This window comes from Triticum urartu, chromosome 6, assembly GCF_003073215.2.
Source record: "Triticum urartu cultivar G1812 chromosome 6, Tu2.1, whole genome shotgun sequence".
NCBI classification, from domain to species: domain Eukaryota; kingdom Viridiplantae; phylum Streptophyta; class Magnoliopsida; order Poales; family Poaceae; genus Triticum; species Triticum urartu.
The window spans coordinates 566,733,806-566,755,524 of NC_053027.1; the positions used below are offsets into that span (position 1 = coordinate 566,733,806).

The 21,719-nt window shown below is 45.3% G+C and overlaps 1 long non-coding RNA gene and 2 pseudogenes across 1 annotated transcript; 1 reads left to right on the forward strand and 2 right to left on the reverse strand.

The window, feature by feature from the left end:
- Positions 1–774: 774 nt before the first annotated feature.
- LOC125513067 lies at positions 775–5,057 on the reverse strand (annotated as a pseudogene).
- A 3,643-nt stretch (positions 5,058–8,700) lies between these two features.
- On the forward strand, positions 8,701–12,278 carry LOC125515524. The gene is made up of 3 exons (XR_007287048.1): positions 8,701–8,932; positions 9,035–10,487; positions 10,611–12,278. It is a non-coding gene; the product is annotated as an uncharacterized LOC125515524 (long non-coding RNA).
- A 758-nt stretch (positions 12,279–13,036) lies between these two features.
- Positions 13,037–16,321, reverse strand: LOC125515525 (annotated as a pseudogene).
- Positions 16,322–21,719: the final 5,398 nt, after the last annotated feature.

Genomic DNA, 21,719 nt, shown 5'->3' on the forward strand with positions numbered 1-21,719 from the left:
ATCCAAAGGGTCATATCCCGGCTCCTAGATAAAATGCTAGAGACAAGCCATTAAGAGTGCCTCCCTCAAGGCATCTTATGAGTCTTCATTGGCCTTATGAAATGCAAGCTAGTTTTTGGTGAATAAAAACCATCTCTGGGCTGGAGACAAGCCAGTCCCATTTGTAACATGCCTTTCAATAAATGGGAACAACCATTCTAGTCCTAGATATCAAGTTATGGTTCAATTATTATTAGTTATCTACACTGCCCTTGCTTGTATTCCTTCTTTACTTGGTTGGTTAATATTTCCTTGTGCATTTCTTTAATTTGGACATGGATTTTGTAGGTAAAACCATGCATTTTTCATGTTTTAATTAGTTATTTTCCACCATTCTTATACCAAACATAACTGAAAGCTAATGAAAAGGTGCATGTTGTAAGAACTTACAAACCCAGACAAGCGGAACTTAAAAGGAGGAATAGAAACAACAACACAACTTATATTTTTTCATCGTAAGGAAGAGTTACGCATTCTGCTTACTATTATTAATGAAGCCAAATTGAAGAACAAACTACCATGGACGCATGGACATGGAGTTCTTCGGAGGAGAACCTGTTTTTCCAGCTTTAAAGGTACAAGACTATGGTTATTACAACTTCACCTAAGAAACATAAATATTGTCTGGAAAGTTCCTTTGATGCCATTTCAAACGTACTTCCAAAGTAAAAAGTAGGGTTGGATACAAGAGCTGAAGTGCATAAATGGAGTTTCTTCTGATCATTAAGGCCCATTTCACCTTGGGCCAGATAAAATCGATGCTTGAGGAACTGAATAAGCAGATATATTATCTGGAACCGACATGACTGAATTAGGATCAAAAGTTTGTACGCTCATTGTACCTTCCAATACCTTGATCACCATTGACATTGAAGGCCTCTGAATGCTATCATTTTGAAGGCACCACATTGCGAGCTTCATCATTTGAATAATGTCCTCCTGGTGTGTCACCATGTCATCACTAGGCTTGTCAATCAGATCAACCAGCCGGTTGTTTTGAGCTTTTTCTCGCAACAGATTTATAAGTTGAACTTCCTCCTCTGGCTGAGAGTTGTCAATATTTTTCCTTCCACTCATTATTTCCATGACAACAACACCAAAGCTGTAGACATCAACTTTTTCTGTGATCCGTGACATCAACCATTCAGGTGCCAGATATCCAGGCGTTCCTCTCATCACGTTACTACCTTACTTTGATCCCTATTTATTAACTTACATAGTCCAAAATCAGCCACTTTAGCGTTGAAGTTGTCATCCAAAAGAATATTCTGTGGCTTGATGTCCAGATGAGCAATTTTACGCTTGCACTCCTCGTGAAGATAGCATAGGCCCTTGGCAATATCCATAATTATTCTACATCGAGTGCACCAATCAAGAGGGGCATTGTTGTTGCGGTAATAGATCCACCTATCTAGTGACCCTTTTGACATATATTCATATACCAGAAGCCTCTCAGACTGGTTTGCACAATACCCAATCAGGCTGACAAGATTGATGTGTTCAATGCTACCAATGGTCTCAACCTCTGCCAAGAATTCTTTCTTTCCTTGTCTAGCACCTTCCAAGCGTTTAACTGCAACTCTTTCTTCGCCTAATTTTCCTTCAAAAACCGGCCCAAATCCACCTTCTCCAAGCTTTGTACTGAATCCTTCTGTGCATTCGCTCAATGTCTGAAAAGAAAACCTTGTTGGCATTCCAGGTAATTGATCAAAATCAAGTTCTTCGCCTTTCACTTCATTGTTACTCCTCTTTTGTAGATAAAGAACGGCAACAATGACAAGGAATACAAGAGTTGCAATAGCTCCAAGTGTAGCACCTATCATCACAATTTTTTTGTTTCGGTTAAAGTGGCTAATCTGGACCTTGAGGTAAGCTGAGGAGTTGTAGCCAACATTTCCAGGTTGTATTGCACTAGTAGAAAAAGGGTCAAACGTGAAGCACATTAGTGCCGGTTTGTAAATGTGATCAATAGTGCCGGTTCGAATGGCTATGCATTAGTGCCGGTTCGTAATGAACCTTTAGTATCGATTCGTGCCACGAACCGGTACTAAAGGGGTGGTGGCAGGCTGGCGTCAGGCCAGGGCCCCACGAGCCCCTTTAGTGACGGTTTGTGACACAAACCGGTACTAAAGGTCTAACCTATAGTACCGGTTTGTGTCACCAACCAGCACTACAGAGTCTTAACCTATAGTCCCGGTTGAAGACTCAAACCGGCACTATAGGGTAATTTTCAAACTCTACCCCCCCCCCCCCCCCCCCCCTCCCCCGGTATTGCCATTTCAGTTTTGAAAAAATCAAAAGAAAATGATAAACACTTCAAAAAATAAAATCCTTCGAGAGGTAGTTATATTACTACATCTACACGTTAGGAAAATTTGAAAACTTAAATTTGGACATGTTTTGCAAAAAGTGTAGGGAAAATGTAAAACCGCTATAACTTTTGCATACGATGTCGGAAAAAACGTATAATATATCAGAAAATTCAGCACCAAAATCCGCATCTGATGGAGACCGCCTACGGCCTATTTGCAATTTTTTAGAATCCTCAAATTCCAAAAGGAAAAAAAAGATATGGTCAAATTTAAGTTTTTTAAAAAAAAATTTTGTTAAATCTGGTCAAACTACTTATTCAAGAAGTATTAATGTTACTACATAATTATTCAAGAATATTAGTGTTACTAAATAATTATTTCAATTTTTTGAATTTTGGTCAAATCTGGTCAAACTGTGGTCAAACTATGGTCAAACTTATTCAAGAAATAGTAGTGTTACTAAATAATTACTGTTTTTTAGAATAATAGTTTCAAACTCAAACAGTGAAATGTGTGACTTGATGCTCAAGCTAAACTCCTGAGGGTTAATAGGATTGGCATCTTACTATTGTCAGGAAAACAACAAGTGCAGACTTGGAAACGAAGGAGAATAGAACCCAAAAGTTAAGCGTGCTCGGGCTGGAGTAGTGAGAGGGATGGGTGACCGGTCGCGAAGTTAGATGATTTGAAATGAGTGATCCACACTTGAGCAGTTAAGAGAGGTGATTAGAGACTAAATCACCAAATAATTCAGAAAAATTAAAAATCGAAAAAAATCAAAAAAAATTCCAATTTTTTTAAAAAAAAATTCCAAAAAAAAACCTTTAGTATCGGTTGGTAACACCAAACGGTACTAAAGGTCCCCCATACCAGGGCGCGAGCTCACGCCACGTGGTGGCACTTTAGCGCCGGTTCGTGCCGAACCGGTACTAAGGGGGGGGGGGGCTTTAGTGGCCACCAATTAGTGCCGGTTATGAAACCGGCACTAAAGGCCCTTACGAACCGGTTTTAAAGCTCCGTTTTCTACTAGTGTTGATTGCAAGGAGAATACCTTCGTCAACCATATACACTTGCTATCTCTGAACAAAACTGCCATGCATGAGCAGTTCTTCAAGCAGGATTGCTGACAGTCAACGATTCTTGTTGCATTCACAACCATGGGGTTTTCATCAAAGTAAGAAATGTCGATCATGGTCAATAACTGATGGTGTTGTATTTCCTGACAAGAGATTGTTGTTAATGGCGCGCAACCAAGATTTGGCTTCCGTTCATCCACCAGCTTGAAGTAGCTTGAACTTGAATTATCATCAACAGGACAACCACATTGCCCTCGATCGCATATGCCGTACTTACCACATATTGTTGGGTAAGCACAATCATCCTTTTGGAATACATCATACATTACGGTCCAATTTCCTTCAGATAATTGATACTCATATAGCCTCATGTGTCCATCTGAATCTAATCTCATGTATTGGGTGGATTTATTTGTTGTCAGTGAGAACGCTGAGATATGATGTTTCTTGTTTGGCATGATGATGTTTTTATTCATGTAGGGAACATTATGTAATGAAAAGTAGAGTTGTGGTGGTGAGGATCCAACATAAGCATATAATCCATCTCGGCGTGCAGTGATATAGAACTGACTCCCAGTCGTATTTGTTGCTGAAGTATTTGCTGTGAGGCTCATACCTTCCACAAGTGACTGTCCAGGGACCATTGTGTCAGTAGGATGATCAAATGACTGCCACACAGTTGCATTCTTGTGATTAAACAACACTAGATTGTCAATGTCAGTGATCATGATGCCAGCTACAGACATGTCTGAGGTGTTGCTTGACCAGACGTGGCTACCATCAGCATCACGAAGGACCAAGTTCCGTCTGAGGTAAACTCAAGGGTGGCATTCTCCCTGACAGGGTGATCCCGGTTTGCAGACCAGATGACCTGCTCCAGATAAATGTGGTCCGCTATGCCCCAGTGGAGTTTGACAATAGAAACAGCAAAGAAGGACACATCACACACTGGGATGGAGGCACAAACGAACCCCGCGCTAAAGGCAAGAACAAAGGAGGGGTATTCTGCTTCTTGTACAAAACTGGTGACAACTGGGTCCACTATAGGTAAACCGTAGTAGTAGGAGGGGGCATGGTTGATCCATATCGTCGACGGTTTGGCCATGGAAAAGTTCAAGGGCTGCGCCGTGGAGAGAATCTGCGCCACAGTTGTAATTGCAATTGCCAGGAAGAAGAGGAGATTGGCAGGACCCATGCTGCTTGGGCGGAATCAGAACCTATAATCAAGAATATAATCAGTTCATTCTTCGCTTATGAGAAGACAACATAAACTTGGGGTGAACTAGCAGAGTAGAATACAAGATCACAAGGTCGCACCTGATAATACTGAGCCGCCGATGGAGAGGATGCGATCGCCGGAAGAGAAAAGGTGGCCTCGGCACCGTTGGGTGACTGGATTCTCCGGCAAGAGTGTTTTGTGATTTTGGAGATGGATTGGTCTGACTAGTTCCCAAGCGTCTCTGACTTGTAAGCTGTACTCTGCTGAACCAAGATTTCCATGGTAGTTTGTGGCGTGTAGCACTGGTGTGTACAAGTGAACAAGTCTCCGTGGAGTCCTTGTGTGGTCTACCACCCAATGCTTGTCCCTGTTAGGCAGGAAAGGATGTGCTCCAGTCAGTAGGAGCATTCAGGGATGATACGGAGCCGCCAATTGAGAAGATCAGAGGTCCGAAAAAAGATGCCGGTGTTGGGTGCCTTGACTTGCGGGGAAGAGTGTTTTTGTCATTTTGGAGATGTGTTGGCCTGCTGACTGGCTAGCTGTACTATACTGGGCCAAGATTTCCATGACTAGTGTGTGCAAGTCTCCGCTGACTCGTCATGTGGCTCTTCCCTGTTAGCCAGGAAATGATGTGTTCCAGTCAGCGAAAATCATTCAAGGCAGTAAGGATGGGTATCTCCATCATGCTTGACAGGTCTGAGCCTGCAATTGTATAACAACAAGTTTGTGTTGGGATGCAACTTCTTCAGTTTGTGTTTGCAATTGCATGCCATGGGTATCTCTGAACTTCTTTCTGTAACAATAATAGGTAATTAACTCTGAACTTGTTGACTGCGCCGAAGCCAAACCAAAATCTTGCATGTATGAACTTGCTACCCGCAGGAATCTAAGTTCTTCTATGAATTGGTTTCGGAATGGACAATTCAACCTTATATTTTCCAATGTATTCATGCTTTCATATGTGGGACTAGGAGCAACATGTCGCTTGGATGATCATTTAGTGCAGTATGGTGCATAGTTGACAATGCCTTGCTTCTCATCTGCTTCCGTGGGTATCCCTGAACCTCATTCCATGGCAATGTGCAACTCTGAACCTGACTGAATTTTTCGGTCCACATGCAGAGAACAGAACAGGGACAACAAATGTCATGCTTCAGAACTTGAGCTTCCCCAATGAATTACTCGCTGTTTATTTTATCTCTGTCTTAGTTGCATGCAATCCAGTGGTAACTGAATGTAGTAACTGTCATTATTTTACGTCATTAGTCTGATATTTCGTCGAAATAATGGATTGCTTTTGTTGGTGGGCCGTTTAAATCGTCTGAATGAAAATTTCAAAAAAAAAAATTCGTCCGAATGAATAATGGATTGGTTTTGTTAGTTTTTTTTGAACGGTCAACGCGGGGGGGGGGGGGGGGGGGGGGGGGGGGGGGGGGGGAATCCCCAACTGAATATATTGCTCAAAGTGGCCAAAATGCCAAGTGTTTGATCCAGTTTATAAAGAAAACCGGATCGAAAACCTTAACAGGTTGACCCCGTTTATAAGGGAAACCGGGCCGAAAAAACCACACAAGAGGGAAAGATTACATAGGGTGAGGGCATATGGACGTCCCGAAGAAGGCACTACCTAGCCAGCAAGCCAAGAGACCACCACCATAAAAGTCGAGTGGAAGTGGTATGTCATCGAGGAAACACAATACCAACACTAAACAACTATCCTAACGCACCACACCGGCGTGCGTACCAACCCCTTGGCACAACAGAGGAGCAGCACCAATCAACGAGTGACCCATCACGAACCTTAACTGGAAACTCCGCCACAGCAAGTCGACACGATTAGCAAGGTGGGGAGGCATAGTTGCATCGTTGTTGAGCAAAGATGAACCGAGATAGCACGAAGAGCACGAAGCTCACCAAAACAGACGACAGGCATGAGAGGGTCTTGAGCTAGCAGAGCAGAGGATGACCAACCCCCAAGGGCAACGGAGGATGAATGGCGGCAAGGAGCTCCCTAGCGACGCCTTCAAGAAGGTGGACGACATCCGAGGATGACACCATCATAGAGCTTTCGCCTGGAGCATAACCGGTTAAATTCCTAGAGGGCAGAGCCGAGAGCTGCGAATCCGGACCGAGAGACAGGAGTGGCACATGAGCCACGCCCCCAAGAGGGTAAGCGACGCTGGAGTAGCGCCGCCGTGGTCAGCTGACAAGGTCAGCGGGGGTTTCTCCCGTCGCACATCCGTCAATGGTGGGCCGCCATCCAAGTGGAGTCGAAGGGCGAAAGGGCGACAGAGGACAGGACCGAGACGGACATGTGAGGCGGATGGTGAACCGAGGAAGGACGAGTGGAGCAGGCCGCCGATGAGGAGGGTGGAGACGAGGTGGGGCGACGTGGGAGGTGGACAGAGGGTGGGGGCACCAGAGTGGAGGTTCTTCCCGGCAGGGACCGGCGGTGGTGGAGGCGAGGAGGGGTCCGTCGCTGGATCCACTGGACTAGCCGCAGCCCGTCCGTGACGGGCGCGCAGGGGGGCGGGGACGGGGAGGGCGAGCAGAGTGGAGGCGCAGGACGGGTTGTCGATTTAGAGGGGAGGGGACGCCGGCGCCGGATCTGCGGCCGCCCGGCTTCGGTCGCACAGGAGGACGGGGTCGAGGAGGATCCGTGGGGAGCGAGGCGAGGTGGAGCGGGGTGCATCGTCCGCCGGAGAGGATGGGGGTGGCGAGGGGAGCTATGGGAGCTGCGAGCCGAGGGAGAGCCGGATCCGCACCCGAAACCGCCGGATCCATCGCCGGCCAGCCGAAACGAATGGCCAGGAGACCGAAACGCAGCCGCGCGCGCCGCCGGCACCAGGGGCCAGGCCGCCCGCCCACCTAGCGCCAGCAGAGAAGGGTCGACGTGGAGGATGGCGGCGCAGGTCGAGAGCGGCGAGCACCGGCCGGATCTGACCGGAGGAGGACGCCGACGGCCACTGTGAAAGTGGACGTTGCACGGCAGCGCAAATGGGGTGAGGCAGTAGCAGAGAGGCGGTGGAGCGTTGGCATGCAGTAGGGTCCGGAGCATGCCCGGAGAACTGAGGACGAGATGGATCTGAATCTGACAAATGAAGATGGACCGGTGAGGGTGGTCGCAGCTGCGGGCCGCGTGCGTCCTCGCCGCCGCCGTCAGCTGCTGGGCTTTGCCCTTAGGCTTCCTCTGGAGACGGCGAGACGGGAATGGGCGGCGCGGTTGCTCCCTGTTGTTGGCGGCGGCGGGGGCCTCCGGAGTAGCGAGAGCGACCCGGGAGGCAGCGGGGGCTCGTGACTCTTTCTCTTCCTCACCGATTGGTTTTGTTAGTAACCCTTACATTGAAGAAGATCACACGGTCGCACCTGCTGATCCCGAGCCACCGATGGAGAAGATGTGATCGCCGGAAAAGATGGCCTCGCCAGCAAGGGGCGGGTTCCTGGACTCGCCGGCAAGTGGGAGATGGATCGGCCTGACTAGCTAGAGCAAAAACATCATTGTAGTGGCCCAGTGCATCCCACGCTGATTGCTAGACAGTGTGGAGCCTATGTCGACAAGTCTCCGTGGGCGGGTCATGTGGTTTGCCGCTCTTCCCTGTTGGACACGGATGCATGATGTGCTAGCTGCATTCAACAACGATATCTCTTTTTTTTTCCGCCGCGTGATTTAACTGGCAGGTCCGGTGCTAGCTGGAAATCACATCTGATAAAATTGTTAATAGACAAAACAGTGTCAAATCCTGCATCTTGACTGACTCGCATCTGAAATTGCTGATAGAAATTGCTAGCTGGAAATCGCACATGAAATTGCTGATAGACAGCACAGTGTGATTTTCTGCATCTTGACTGACTCGAGATATATAGTTTGGCGGCAACTGTGGAAGCTCTATGTGGTAGCAAGACAAGCCAAAAACGAGTGGCAGATGACGAGCAGATTTTCCATATCACGATGTTCACAGCTCTTGTCTTCTTATATGCCTACCAAGATATGAAGAGTGCTGCTATATCAATTTGCTCATTAAGGTCGCCAATGTTATACACGACATTATTCTAGTCCGTGTTCGCTGAAATAATGAAAACTTATTGATCCCAAATCAAAGAGTTATATGACGTGCCAAAATAGTCATCTGTGAAGATACCCCAAATACAGGGACGTGCCCATGAAAACCACAAATGCTATATATATCTTGCTCAGTCTGTAGCGCTTGACTATAGAGTCCGCCCGAGTGGGAAGTTTCTATGGACCGCTACAGACCAGTTAGGACCTTCTGCCTAGTTTTTGAAAGGTTTCATGTGTTTTTTTCTTTGTGTTGATTCGTCGGATTGCTTTGTTGCTTCTTCTTTTTCTGTCGGTCGCCGCATCTCATCTTGCTTGCACACTGCTGCAGGTCATTCGCATGTGCTGCCACCCGCCGGTTTGGTCAAAACGACACCGGCCGGCTGGTGCACCACCACTGCATCACAAGTGTTCGACGAATTGCCAAGGTGAGTTTTTTTTGTCCATTTCTTTTTAAATCAAGCCGTTTGAATTATAGATGAAGAGGTTGAGGGAGATATTCTTGGAGGACTCGTCGTCATCCGAAGAGGAAGAAGACGACGATGACTTTGAAACTGTTTTAGGCATGACTTCCAATGATGATATTCGGCGGCCTAGGAGAAGATCACAATTTGGCCGCATACACATCAACCGTGGTAGAGCAGAGGGCCATGCCAAGATCATGAGAGACTACTTTGATCCAAAGGCAACCTATCCGAAGAAGTACTTTCACCGACGCTTTCAGATGCACACAAGTCTTTTTGGTGTGTCTTTGGTGTGCTTCAAAAGCGATTTGCAATTGTTCGTGGTCCTGCCGAGTACTGGAGCTCCAAGGTTCTCTGGCGGATCATAATTTGTTGCATCATATTGCATAACATGATCATTGAAGACGAGAGGGATATGCCTGCGAACTTTCGGTACATCACCAACGGGACTCCGATTGAGCCAGAGTGTGATTCGAACAGGAACCTGACATTTCTTGAGGAGCATCACAAGATAGAGAACCCTCAACTTCATGCTCAGCTCCAACTAAATTCATGATTTGCTTGAACATTCGAATTTATATTTAGTTGCTATATGTGTGCTAATACACAGTTGCAATTTATACTAGAACTGCAAAGTTTAGAAAAAATAAAAATTGTCTCCGTTATTTATAGGAGATCGGCTAGGTCTGGCCAAAACTTAGTGGAGTAAATTTACTCCACCGGATACTCCGCTATTTTTAGGAGATCGGTTAAAAATGCCCTAAGAGTAAAAGAGATTGAATAGATGAATGAATCAACTGTGCTCTGGATTTCATTGGTGTCAGAGTATATATACATGCCCAATAGATGAATGCATCTGTACCAGGGAGAGAGCGGAAAAAGTTCCTTTGTGTAGCCTGCTCTGGATGAAATCATTGGTTAAATTTTTTATTTATGTTTTGGAACTGGTTAGGTTCCTTTGTGTAGTCTCGATACCGCGTTGGCCACTGCCGCGGTGGACTGCGCTGACGACCCCTGAAGACGGGGAGAAGGGGGCGAGAGGGCGGCGGCGAAAACGGAGGGTGCTCTGCTTGCTGGGACGCCGCGTCCGCCGGTGGGTCCTGCCCCGGCCGATCCTACTTGTACAGGCCGCCATGCCAATCAGACCGCGCGTCGGTGCTCAACTGACGGATGACGCAGATTCTGTACTTTTGCTGCTACTGTTATTGCTGTGTCTAGTCCCATGGAGCGTCTGTTTATCCTGGTTGTCTATTTGGGATACACCACATTCAGCGAAGGAGCATCGTAATGGTTTCTGTACATTGTGAATGGGACGCATAGGTATTTTCATTCAGTCATGTCAAGTGTCCAATTTCTGCTGCTGCTTCTTCTTTAGTTCAGATCTCAAGTCTGCTTCTTCTGCTCTAATCAATTGCAGTATATCCTTGTGTTTTATTCCTGCAGGTTGATTTGGGCACATGAAGGTCGTAGACCGAGGCTCAGAGCAATGTGTCTTCAGCAGTGCTCTGCACTAATAAGGTGCATTGGTCTTCTGCTCTGCTTGCTCATTCAGATTATTTGGACTCTACATCACCATTTGGTCTTCTGCTCTGCTTCTACATTACATATGCCCCTCTTATTAAGTACAGTTATTTGGCATCATCCTTGTCATTTCTTCTGCAAGACAAACAACGGTGCTGAGAATTGAGAAAACGAATGAAAAGAAGATGCAAATGCCTGTTCGGTTCCACTCCACTCCGCTCCCGGAGTGGAGCAGGCTGTAGCTCGTTTTCACATAGCGGCTTAAGCCCAGCTCCACAACTCCGCGGAGTGGAGCGGGTCGGAGTGATCCCAAACAGGGCATTTCATGAAAGAGGGACCATGTATGGTAATGTAAGAAACTAATGAAGTGAATATGTCCTAATTTCTGTCTTGAATTTTTTGTAATACACCTACCAGTTCACCCACAAAGATACCATTAGAGATCGATAAGTGCATATGCCCCAGCTAGGTTCCAAGTATACTTTAGAATTTGTCATTTTTTTCCTATGAGAATACTCCCTCCGTTTATAAACATAAGCCCTTTTAAAGATTTCAATACGGACTACATACTCATGTATAAAGACATATTTTATAGTTACACCATATGTAGTCCATATTGGAATCTCTAGAAGGGCTTATATTTAGGAACGGAAGGATTAGTATCGTTCTCTCCAGTATTAGTTAGTGTGCCGTGTCCACCATTATACGAATTTGAGAAGTGTGCCGTGTCCTTCACGTGCGAATGGTTGTTCCCAGTGTCTTCCATACGGCAATGACAAATCTCATCACAACAAAAAAAAAGACAAGTTCGGGGATAGCCATAGTTGAACTTGTCCCAAAGTCCCCGAAAGTTGTGCTTGGCCATGTGCAAGGCATATGTGTGAACAGATGCTTTATGAACACAAACAAACCAACCACTCAAGACCTGACTAACCCACCCACAGTAAGTCGAGTTCTTCCTGTAAGATGTGGGAATTGCACGATCACTACTAGAAAAAAGGCTGTTAGTGGCGCACCTATTTTGGCTATTAATGGCGCACTATAGGTGGGCCACTATTATCACGCCACTAGTAACAAATACTAACGGCGCATCTCCGGTGCGCCATTAGTACTGCAGGTAACAGTGGCGCACCTTGTAGTGCGCCATTACTATTGCTACAGGTGCGCCACTGGTAACTTTTATTTGAATTTTTTTGAATTTTTTCTGAATTTTGAAGGCGGGAAAATAGTAGTGGCGCACCGTCTAACCCCCACCGTGCGCCATTGCTATCTTTGAATTTTGAATTTTGATCTGGATCGCAATTTTTTTGCCCTTTTTTGCTCGTTTTTTCTGCACGATATTTTTTCAAATTTTGTTCTCGTTTTTGGATCTTGTACGTTCTTTTGCCGGAGAGGAGTTCGCCAGAGAGGAGGGTCGAGGAGAGACCGTGAGGAGGAGAGGAGGGAGGAGGAGGAGGTCACCGGAGAGGAGCTCGCCTACATCGTCGGAGAGGAGGAGGTGGTCATCGGAGAGGAGCTCGCCTACATCACCGGAGAGGAGGAGGAGATCGTCGGAGAGGAATTCACCGGAGAGGAGGGAGGAGAAACGTTGAGGGGAGGGGAGGAGAGGAGGGAGGAAGAGCTCACCGGAGAGGAGGGAGGAGGAGCTCACCGGAGAGGAGGGAGGAGGAGCTCACCGGAGAGGAGGGAGGAGAAACTATGAGGGGAGGGGAGGAAAGGAGGGAGGAGGAGGTCGCCGGAGAGGAGGAGGGGAGTATGGTGGAGGAGAGGAGGGGAGATGGAGTGGAGGAGAGGAGGAGATGGAGTGGAGGAAAGGTGGAGTGGAGGAGAAAAATGAAGAGGTAAGGAGGAGAGGACCCTGCCCAGCCATATATACGGCATAGTAATGGCGCACCGTGGGCAGGTGCGCCATTACTAACTTTTTTTATTTTTTTTATTTTTTTTTAATTTTGAAGATGGGAAGATAGTAATGGCGCACTAACTTTTTTTTTTTATTTTTTGATATAGTTTGAATTTTGAAGGCGGGAAGATAGTAATGGCGCACCATGGGCAGGTGCGCCATTACTGAGTTTGATTTTTTCTAATTTTTTTTGCTTCTCCAGATCTTGAAAGCCCCATAACTTCTTTTCTATTAGGTTTTTGAGGATTCTAAAAATCTTCAACGGGGTTCCGGCGGCGGCTAGGGTTGGGGAGCCCCCGAGTCGCCCGAGCGGGGGGCGACGAGGGGAACATGCATCCGCATTAGTAGTTATTTGCCATCATTCTTATGTATTTTCCTGCAAGAAAATAATGGTCTCGTGCTTCACTTACATGAAACAAAAAAAAGGAGGAATAGAAATACACCATAATTTATACTCTGTCTTGTGAACGAAACTTTCTTATTATGTTAGTGTAAAGTTTATTTCAGCATAAGCTGCTACTACAACTTTCTTACCTTGATGGCCTTGACCAAACAGTCCTTTCCATTCTAAGAAAAATACCAAACTCAACAATTTTTGTTCATGCTATACTTCCAAGTACTATCATATGGGTAGCAACAGGAGGGGTTCCATGATCAAGGTTTGATGGTCTGTTCACACCAAAACATGCCTACTGAAGGACGAATAATCATGGAGTTCTACATTAAGGAGAGCCAGGTTTTCATCTTTAAAGGTACAAGACCATGAGTTACAACTTTACCAAATAATCAAACATATATATTGCCTGGAAACTTCCTGTGGTGCCATTTCAAACATACTTCCGTAGTACAAATATGATAGGATACAAAGCCAAAGAACATACTTTGACTTTCTTCTGCTCATTACCCACCTGTTTTTCACCTTGGGCCAGATAATGCCGATGCTTGAGGAACTGAATATGTGGATATATTATCTGGAACATACATGACTGAATTAGGATCAAAAGTTTCTACGCTCATTGCACCTTCCAATACCTTTATCACTGTTGACATTGAAGGCCTTCCAATGCTGTCATTTTGCAGGCACCATATTGCTAGCTTCATCATTTTAACCACTTCTTCTTGGTGAGAAACCACATCATCACTATGCTTGTCAATGAGATCAATCAATTGGTTATTTTGAGCTTTTTCTCTCAGTAGATTAATAAGCTGAATTTCCTCCTCGGGCCGAGAATGGTCAATATTTTTTCTTCCACTTACTATTTCCATCACAACAACTCCAAAGCTGTATACATCAACTTTTTCAGTGATCCGTGATGTCAACCATTCAGGGGCCAGATATCCAGGTGTTCCTCTCATCACAGTCACTACCTTGCTTTGATCCCTATTTATTAACTTACATAGTCCAAAATCAGCCACTTTGGCGTTGAAGTTGTCATCCAAGAGAATATTTTGTGGCTTGATGTCCAAATGAACAATTTTTCGCTTGCACTCGTCATGAAGATAGCACAGACCCTTGGCAATATCCAGAATTATCCTACATCGGGTGCACCAGTCAAGAGGGGAATTGTTATGGTGGTAATAGATCCACCTATCAAGCGACCCTCTTGACATATATTCATATACTAGAAGCCTCTCAAACTTCTCTGCATAAAATCCAATTAGGCCGACAAGATTTATGTGCTCAATGCTGCCAATAGTCTCGACCTCTGCCAAGAATTCTTTCTTTCCTTGTCTAGCACCTTCCAAACGTTTCACTGCAACTCTTTCTTCACCTAATTTCCCTTCAAAAACTGATCCAAACCCACCTTCTCCGAGCTTCTTAATAAACCCATTTGTGCATTCCCTCAATGCCTCGAGAGAAAACCTTGTCGGCATTCCAGGAAATTGATCAAAATCAAATTCGTCGTCTTTTTCTTCATACTTCCTCCTTTGTAGATAGAGAATGAAAACAGTGACAAGTAATGCAAGAGTAGTAATAGCTCCAAGTGTAGCGCCTACCATCACTTTTTTTTTGTTTGAAGTATATGTTTGTTTGTTTGGTGTAGATGCAGAAATCGAGGCTCTAAGCTGCACCTTGAGGTAAGCAGAGGAGTTGTAGCCAAAAATTTCACGTTGTACTGATTGCAGGGAAAAGACCTTTGTCAGCCATATACATTTTCTATCTCCGAACAAAACTGCCATGCAGGAGCAGTTCTTCAAGCAATCTAGCTTACAGTCCTCAATGCTTGTTGCACTCACAACTGTGGGGTTTTCATCAAAGTAAGTAATGTCAGGAATGGTCAATAACTGATGGTGTTTTATTTCCCAACAAGAGATTGGAGTTATTGGTGTGCAACCCAGATTTGGCTCCCGTTCATCCACCAACTTGAAGTAGTTTGAACTTGAATTATTATCAACTGGACACGTGCATTGCCCTCCGTTGCATATGCCGTACTCCCCACAGGCTATTGGCTAAGCACAATCATCCATTCCCATGGACTCCAGTACATCATACACCATCCAACTGTCACCAGACTGAGCATATAGCCTCAGATGTCCATCCGACTCTAATCTCATGTACTGACTGGAGTTGCCTACTGGCAGTGAAAAATTATCAGCTTCGTGATAGAATGACTGCCAAAAAAAGCTGATGTTTCCATTCAGGAATGTAACCTTTGTTGGATCATTGCTTGTCTTGTTTCGGATCATTGTATACGAAAAATAAAGTTGTGGTGGTGTGGACTCAATATAAGCATATAATCCATCTGGGCGTACAGTCAAATAAAACTTATTCCCAGTCGTATTTGTTGCATAAATATTTGATGTGAGCCTCATACCTTCAACAAGTGACTGCCCAAGGACCATCGTGTCAGTAGGATGAGCGAATGACTGCCACACTGTTGCATTTGTCTGATCAAACAACACCAAATTTCCAATCTCAGTGATCACCATGCCGGCTACAGACTGGCCCGAGCTGCTGCTCGACCAGACGTGGCTACCATCAGCGTCACGGAGGACCAAGTTTCCATCCAAGGTAAACACTAGGGTGGCATTCTCCCTAACAGGGTGATCCCAGTTGGCAGACCAGACTATCCGCGGATCAGAAATGTCAACAGTCACCGCAAAGAGGAACTCATCGCATGAGGAGGAGAAACAAAGGAACTCTGCGGCAAAGTAAGGCGCAAGGTCGGAGTGAATTTGTGAATGTAGGACGATGACGTTGGCCATGTAGCTGCTGCAGCTGTCAAAGAGAACATTGTTGTTGATCCAAACTGTCGATGGTTTGGCCATGGTAGCACACAAGGGCTGCGCAGCCAAGAGCAACGGTGCTGCAGCCCCAAGCACGAGGAAGAAGAGAACGGCAAGACCCATGAAGGTTCAGTGGAAACTGCAATTAATCATGAAGAATCAGTTCATTCTTTGCTTTCCGAGAAGGCAGCAAGAAACTCGGGATGGGCTTGAGGAATGGAAGCAGGATGGACTCGCACCTAAATGTTTGGCCAGAAATGATGGCCTCGATGGACTTGCTGAGGTTTTCAAAGATGGATTAGTCTGACTAGTTGAATATGTTCATTGTACTGGTTGTGCTCTTTGCATTCCCATGCTAGGTGCTAGCAGCTGGACGGTGGAGTGTAGATCAGCGATGAAAGCGAGCTTCCGTGGGCTGGTCATGTGGTTCACCGCTCATCCCTGTTAAACACAGAAGCATTGAACAACAAAATTCATGTCAGCACGTTATGTATCTTCTGCAATTTCTTTCGCACGAAACCAGTGTGACAAACTCAGTTTACTTGAACCATTCTTTTTTTTTTCACTGTCTGACTTAATTGCGGTTGGTCTTGTCCTAATGGAAAGGTAAATGATTCCGACCTCTTCTTCCTTTTCACCGTCCACACGCTCCTCTCAGATTCATCCCCACCTCACCTTCTTCTTCGTCTCTCACACCGGTCTCTTCTCAGGAGAGCGGTGCACCCCCACCCTCCCCTCTCTCGCCCCTCCTGTGGTAAGTGCCACCAGAGAGGCTGACCGTATCACCAACACGATCGGCAACACGGCACAGCCTACTGCTAGCTTTACGGGGCTAGATGACGACCACGGTAGTCATGAGCTGGAACTACAAGAATACCAACGCTGCAGTTGGCTGGTTGTAGCAAAACTTCCCGTCGGTCGGTACAAAACACCCCTCCGGTCGCAGCTTTCCTGCAATTCGGTTCCAGCATCGACGACTTGTGATTGCAGCTTTTTTGCTGCCCGGACCCAGCACCTGCGACGTGTGGTTGCAGATTTCTCACCTCAGTCGGCTGCAACTGCAACACGTAGCAACATTTCGAGGCTGACGGTTCCAGGCTTCCAGCACGAGCTGAGATGCTGCAACCGGCACAACAGTAAGCTACAATCGGCGAGTAATTTTTCTGGAATCAGGGCGAGCCATTTTTTGCTGGGATTAATGACGGCGAGCAGTTTTTGCTCGAACCAGCATTTTTTTTTTTTGCAACGACTGACGAGTTTGTTTGCTGCAACCGGCAACTGAGGGTTGAGGCAAGGTACACTAGGAGCTCATCGACCGTCGCCAACAGCGACCAGAGCTGCGACCCATGGTACATGCTACTGCATGCGCGGAGCTGGCGAGAATCAGGTGACGAACACACGAAGAGAGAGAGAGGGGGGGGGGGGGGGGGGGGGGGGGGGGACCTACGTTAGGAGCCGTGGGGGCAGCTGCCCCCACTTGATTTTTTGCATCGAGTTATAGTGCTAGTACGTGATTCATTAGTTTTTTTAGACAATTCGCGAAGCTTTTATTGATCCGTCACCAAAGTTACAGGGACGAAAGAGAGGTTGCCGGGTGGCCTAACCAAACATGGCGACCTCCTCCGAGCTTTAAAGCATGCTTCGCTAAATTGTGAGCCTCGACATTCGAGCTCCTATACTCATGAGAGAAAACACAAGAAGTAAAACTACGAGAGTGTTCTAGTATTTCATGAATAATTGCACCATAAACCCCTCCACTTTGATGCTTGATGTTGTCAACCACGATCTTGCAATCCGTTGCCACCTGAATAGAGCGGAGATGTAGATCATCTGCCAACGCCAAAGATTCTCAAACCGCAAGTGCTTCGAGAGTGGTAGGATCAGTGATAGATTTGAAGCCAAACGTTGAAGCGCCCAGAAAAACTCCCCCATCATCTCTGGCAATGGCTCCGACTGCTCCCACTCCCGATCTCCCGGCCACAGCTACATCTACATTGATCTTCATCATGTTAGCCCGGGGTGCGATCCAGTGATTTGGTCGTTGTACACTAGTACTGCCTCCCACCAGCATTGGCTTCCTCAAAGTGTGCAAATCTGCCAGGTATGATTGTATGAACAAGTGGGTGGACAGCGGGCTCTGATGGATATCCTCATACACAACTTTCCTCTTCGCGCTCCAGATGGCCCAAATTGTGACAGCCATGCGCATAAACATGTCCGCCGACAGCGCTTCATTCATAGCAAACAACCAGTCCCTCGGATTACTGATAATATGCTGGCTCATCACAGGGACTAGATCCTCATCAGCTAGAGACCAAATACAACGGGCCATGGTACAGTCTAGCATTGTATGTCGCCAGGAGTCATGAGACCCACATATCCTGCACGCATCAGAATCAGACATGTGCCGGTGCTCAAGCACATCTGCAGTGGGTATTGAACTCCTCGCAAGTTTCCATAGGAATTGCTTAATTTTCGGAGGAATATCTGCCTTTCATAAGGTAGCCCAATCGTTACTATTCCGTTCCGATCCCGAAGTACCCGCCGTCTCGTCGATCCAGCCTTCTCTGGTGAGCTTGGTGTTTAATATAATTCTATATGCTGACTTGACAGAAAATATGCCCCTTGTCTCTCCGCTCCACGCCCAGAAGTCATTGCACTAGTAGAAAAAGGGTCAAATGTGAAGCACAATAGTGCCGGTTTGAATTTGAGCCGGCACTAATGTGTACATTAGTGCCGGTTCGTGGCGGCGATCAATAGTACCGGTTCGTGGCGAACCTTTAGTATCAGTTCATGCCACGAACCGGTACTAAAGAGGCTGTGTCAGCCTGCGGTCAGGCTATGGCCCCACCATCACCATTTAGTGTCGGTTCGTACCACCAACCGGTACTAATGAGGTTATCGCAAGCTGTTTTTAGTCCCACCTTGCTCCTCTAACAAGCCTTTTACCACCTTAAATATGTTATTTCTCAAACTATCACAAGCACTTGGTCTTCATTGAACTCTATGTGTAGAATTTGTGGCCGCAATATGAGTCTTCATCGGTTTATAAATCGTTGATGACTCATATTGACAATTCAGATTCTACACACAAAGATCGTTGATGATCAAAGTATTTTTGATGTATAAGATCATATTGACAATTTATACTGTAAAGAAATATAAGATCATGATCTAAATGATCTTATATTTTTTGCGTTCAGTATGCACCATTCAAAGCGACACCATTAACTTTCAACCTTTTATGTCTTCATTTGCTATTTTTCATGCATTTAATGATTTGTTTTGAGAACTAAATGACCTGGAAATTGAAAAGCACTACAAATGAACTCTGAAAAAGTTGAAACTTGACATGGTATTATCATTTCACCCACATATCATGTTCAAAAAAGTAGAGAGGGTTACGGCAAAAACTGGATGCACTTCGTTTACGAACTGGACAATCTCTTTCGAAGTATTCGGGTTTCTGACGAAATTAAACTCATCTGTTACAAAGGCATTTATTTTTTTAAACTTATTACAAGTCCAGACTTTTTGTGCATTCAGTATGCACCATTCAACTGCTAGGCGGGAGGAGCTCTTTAGTACCGGTTCCAACTGCTAGGCGGGAGGAGCTCTTTAGTACCGGTTCGTGCCACGAACTGGTACTAATAAGGTTGTGTCAGGTAAGGCTGGGGCCTCACGAGCACCTTTAGTACCGGTTCATGGCATGAACCGGTACTACGGTTACTTAGTAAGCTGTTTTTTAGTCCCACCTCGCGAAGAGAGAGGGACTAGGAGCGGTAAGCCCTGAGTGCATAGACGATGAAGAAGAGTCTCAATGCTCACGTTGCTTAGCTTCAAGCCTTGAGGAATATGGTAGACTGCACGGAGCTATGTGCAGTGCAGTTTACACTATTCTGAAAGGCTTGAAGCTAATTAACGAGCATTGCACCTCTTTTTTATTTTTAATAAATTATTATGACTCCGGACTTCTTCTGTTATGGCAAAAACTAGTTGCACTTCGGCATTTCATTTTTTTAAACTTTGGTTATAACTCCAGACTTTGGCCATCAAGTTTTAACCATCAACTATAGCCAAAAAGAAAAAAACTATATAAAAATCAATAGAAGAAAATAAATATAGCAGAATAGAAAACAACTATATAAAAAAACTACTCAGAAATAAATAGAAGAAAGTAAATATAGCAGAAAAGAAAAAAAACTACTCAGAAATAAATAGAAGAAAAAATGAAGCAGAAAAGGAAAAAAAATATATTTGCTATTTTTCATTTGTTTACAAAATGACCGTGAAATTGAAAATCACTATAAAATGAACTCTGAAAATGTTGAATTTTGGCAAACTAGATGAAAAACTACTCACAAATAAATATAACACAAAAGAAAAAACTATACAAAAAACTACGCAGAAATAAATAGAAGAAAATAAAGCAGAAAAGAAAAAAACTACAAAAAAATTGGGGCGCTGCCTTGTGGGCCTGCTACGCCACGGGCGTGCAATTACAGGCCCTAAAGGCCCAGCGGACTCACAGGGCAGCGCGCAGAAGTTAGGCCCACAAGCCTGCTCTATAGAGGAGTTCAAAGAGGCAGCCGCGGCTGGGTTTATAAACCAGTGCGGCTGCCCTTCGCCCGGCGAGGTGGGACTAGCGCACTGCGGGGTGGCAGCGCGAGGCCTTTAGTACCGGTTGGAGCCACCAACCTGTACTAAAGGCCTGCTCTTCCCGCCTCTTGGCCTGACCAAAGTTGGCCATTAGTACCGGTTATTAAAGGCCTCTCCTATATATACAGCAGTTACGAAAATTTCAGTTACATCTCCCCACTTCGTCTCCAACCTCTCGCGACATCGCCGCGAGCCGCTCGATCCCGTCGTCACCGCCCGTCGCCCGTCGTCCGCCGTCGTCATCGCTGTCCCCGCCACCGCCCGTCGTCGTCGTCGTCTCGCGCCGCCGCCCCGAACGCCGCCGCCGTCCGTCGTCGTCGCCGCGGTCCCGTACGTCTCTCTCGAACCCGCGCGTCGCGCGCACCCGGCCCCGTACGTATGCCGCCGCCCCCGTCCCGTATGCCGGCGCCCCCGCTCGTACGTACGGGGCGGTGGCGTACGGGGCAGCGTACACACACATACACACATACACACACATATACACACACATACACACACACACATTTTTTACTTATTTTCTGTTTTCTGTTTTTTAGAAAAGTTAATTAGATGATCGAATATTAGATTAATGTCGAATGTTAGATGAATTATAGCTAGATAGAAAAATTAAATATATATAACTAGTTGAATAATTAATATAACTAGTTGAATAATTAATATAACTAGTTTATTTTTAGTAAGAAAATTTAGGTATCTCAGATTTGATGATCTAATTAAAATATTATTTGTTAATGAGTTTTTCTGTTTATTTAATTTTTTTATATTTTTAGTTTATATAAATGTTAGATTAATGTCGAATGTTAGATGAATTAGATAGAAAAGTTAAATATATAGTAATGTCAATTGTTAGAGATGAATATAGTTAGATATATTAATGTCAAATGTTAGATGAATATATATTTGAATTGGCTAGATATTAATTAATGTTAGATAGTAATAAGTGTTTAATGTTTCACCTATATGAACATAGGAAATGTCATCTGACGACGAAAAAGATTTCATTATGTGCGAACACTGTGAAGACCAGCGCGACCTGTGCGACAGAAATTTCCTTGTTGATGGTAGGCGCTTCAGCATCAAGATGAATGAGACATTCGAAATGGATACAGTAAGTCACAACGGCAATTATTATTTGAATGCAAAACTTATGCTTCATTTGCTTCAACTTATAATTTTAAAGCATGACTTATGCTTCATTTTTGCTTCAACTTATAATTTTAAAACATGACTTATGCTTCATTTGC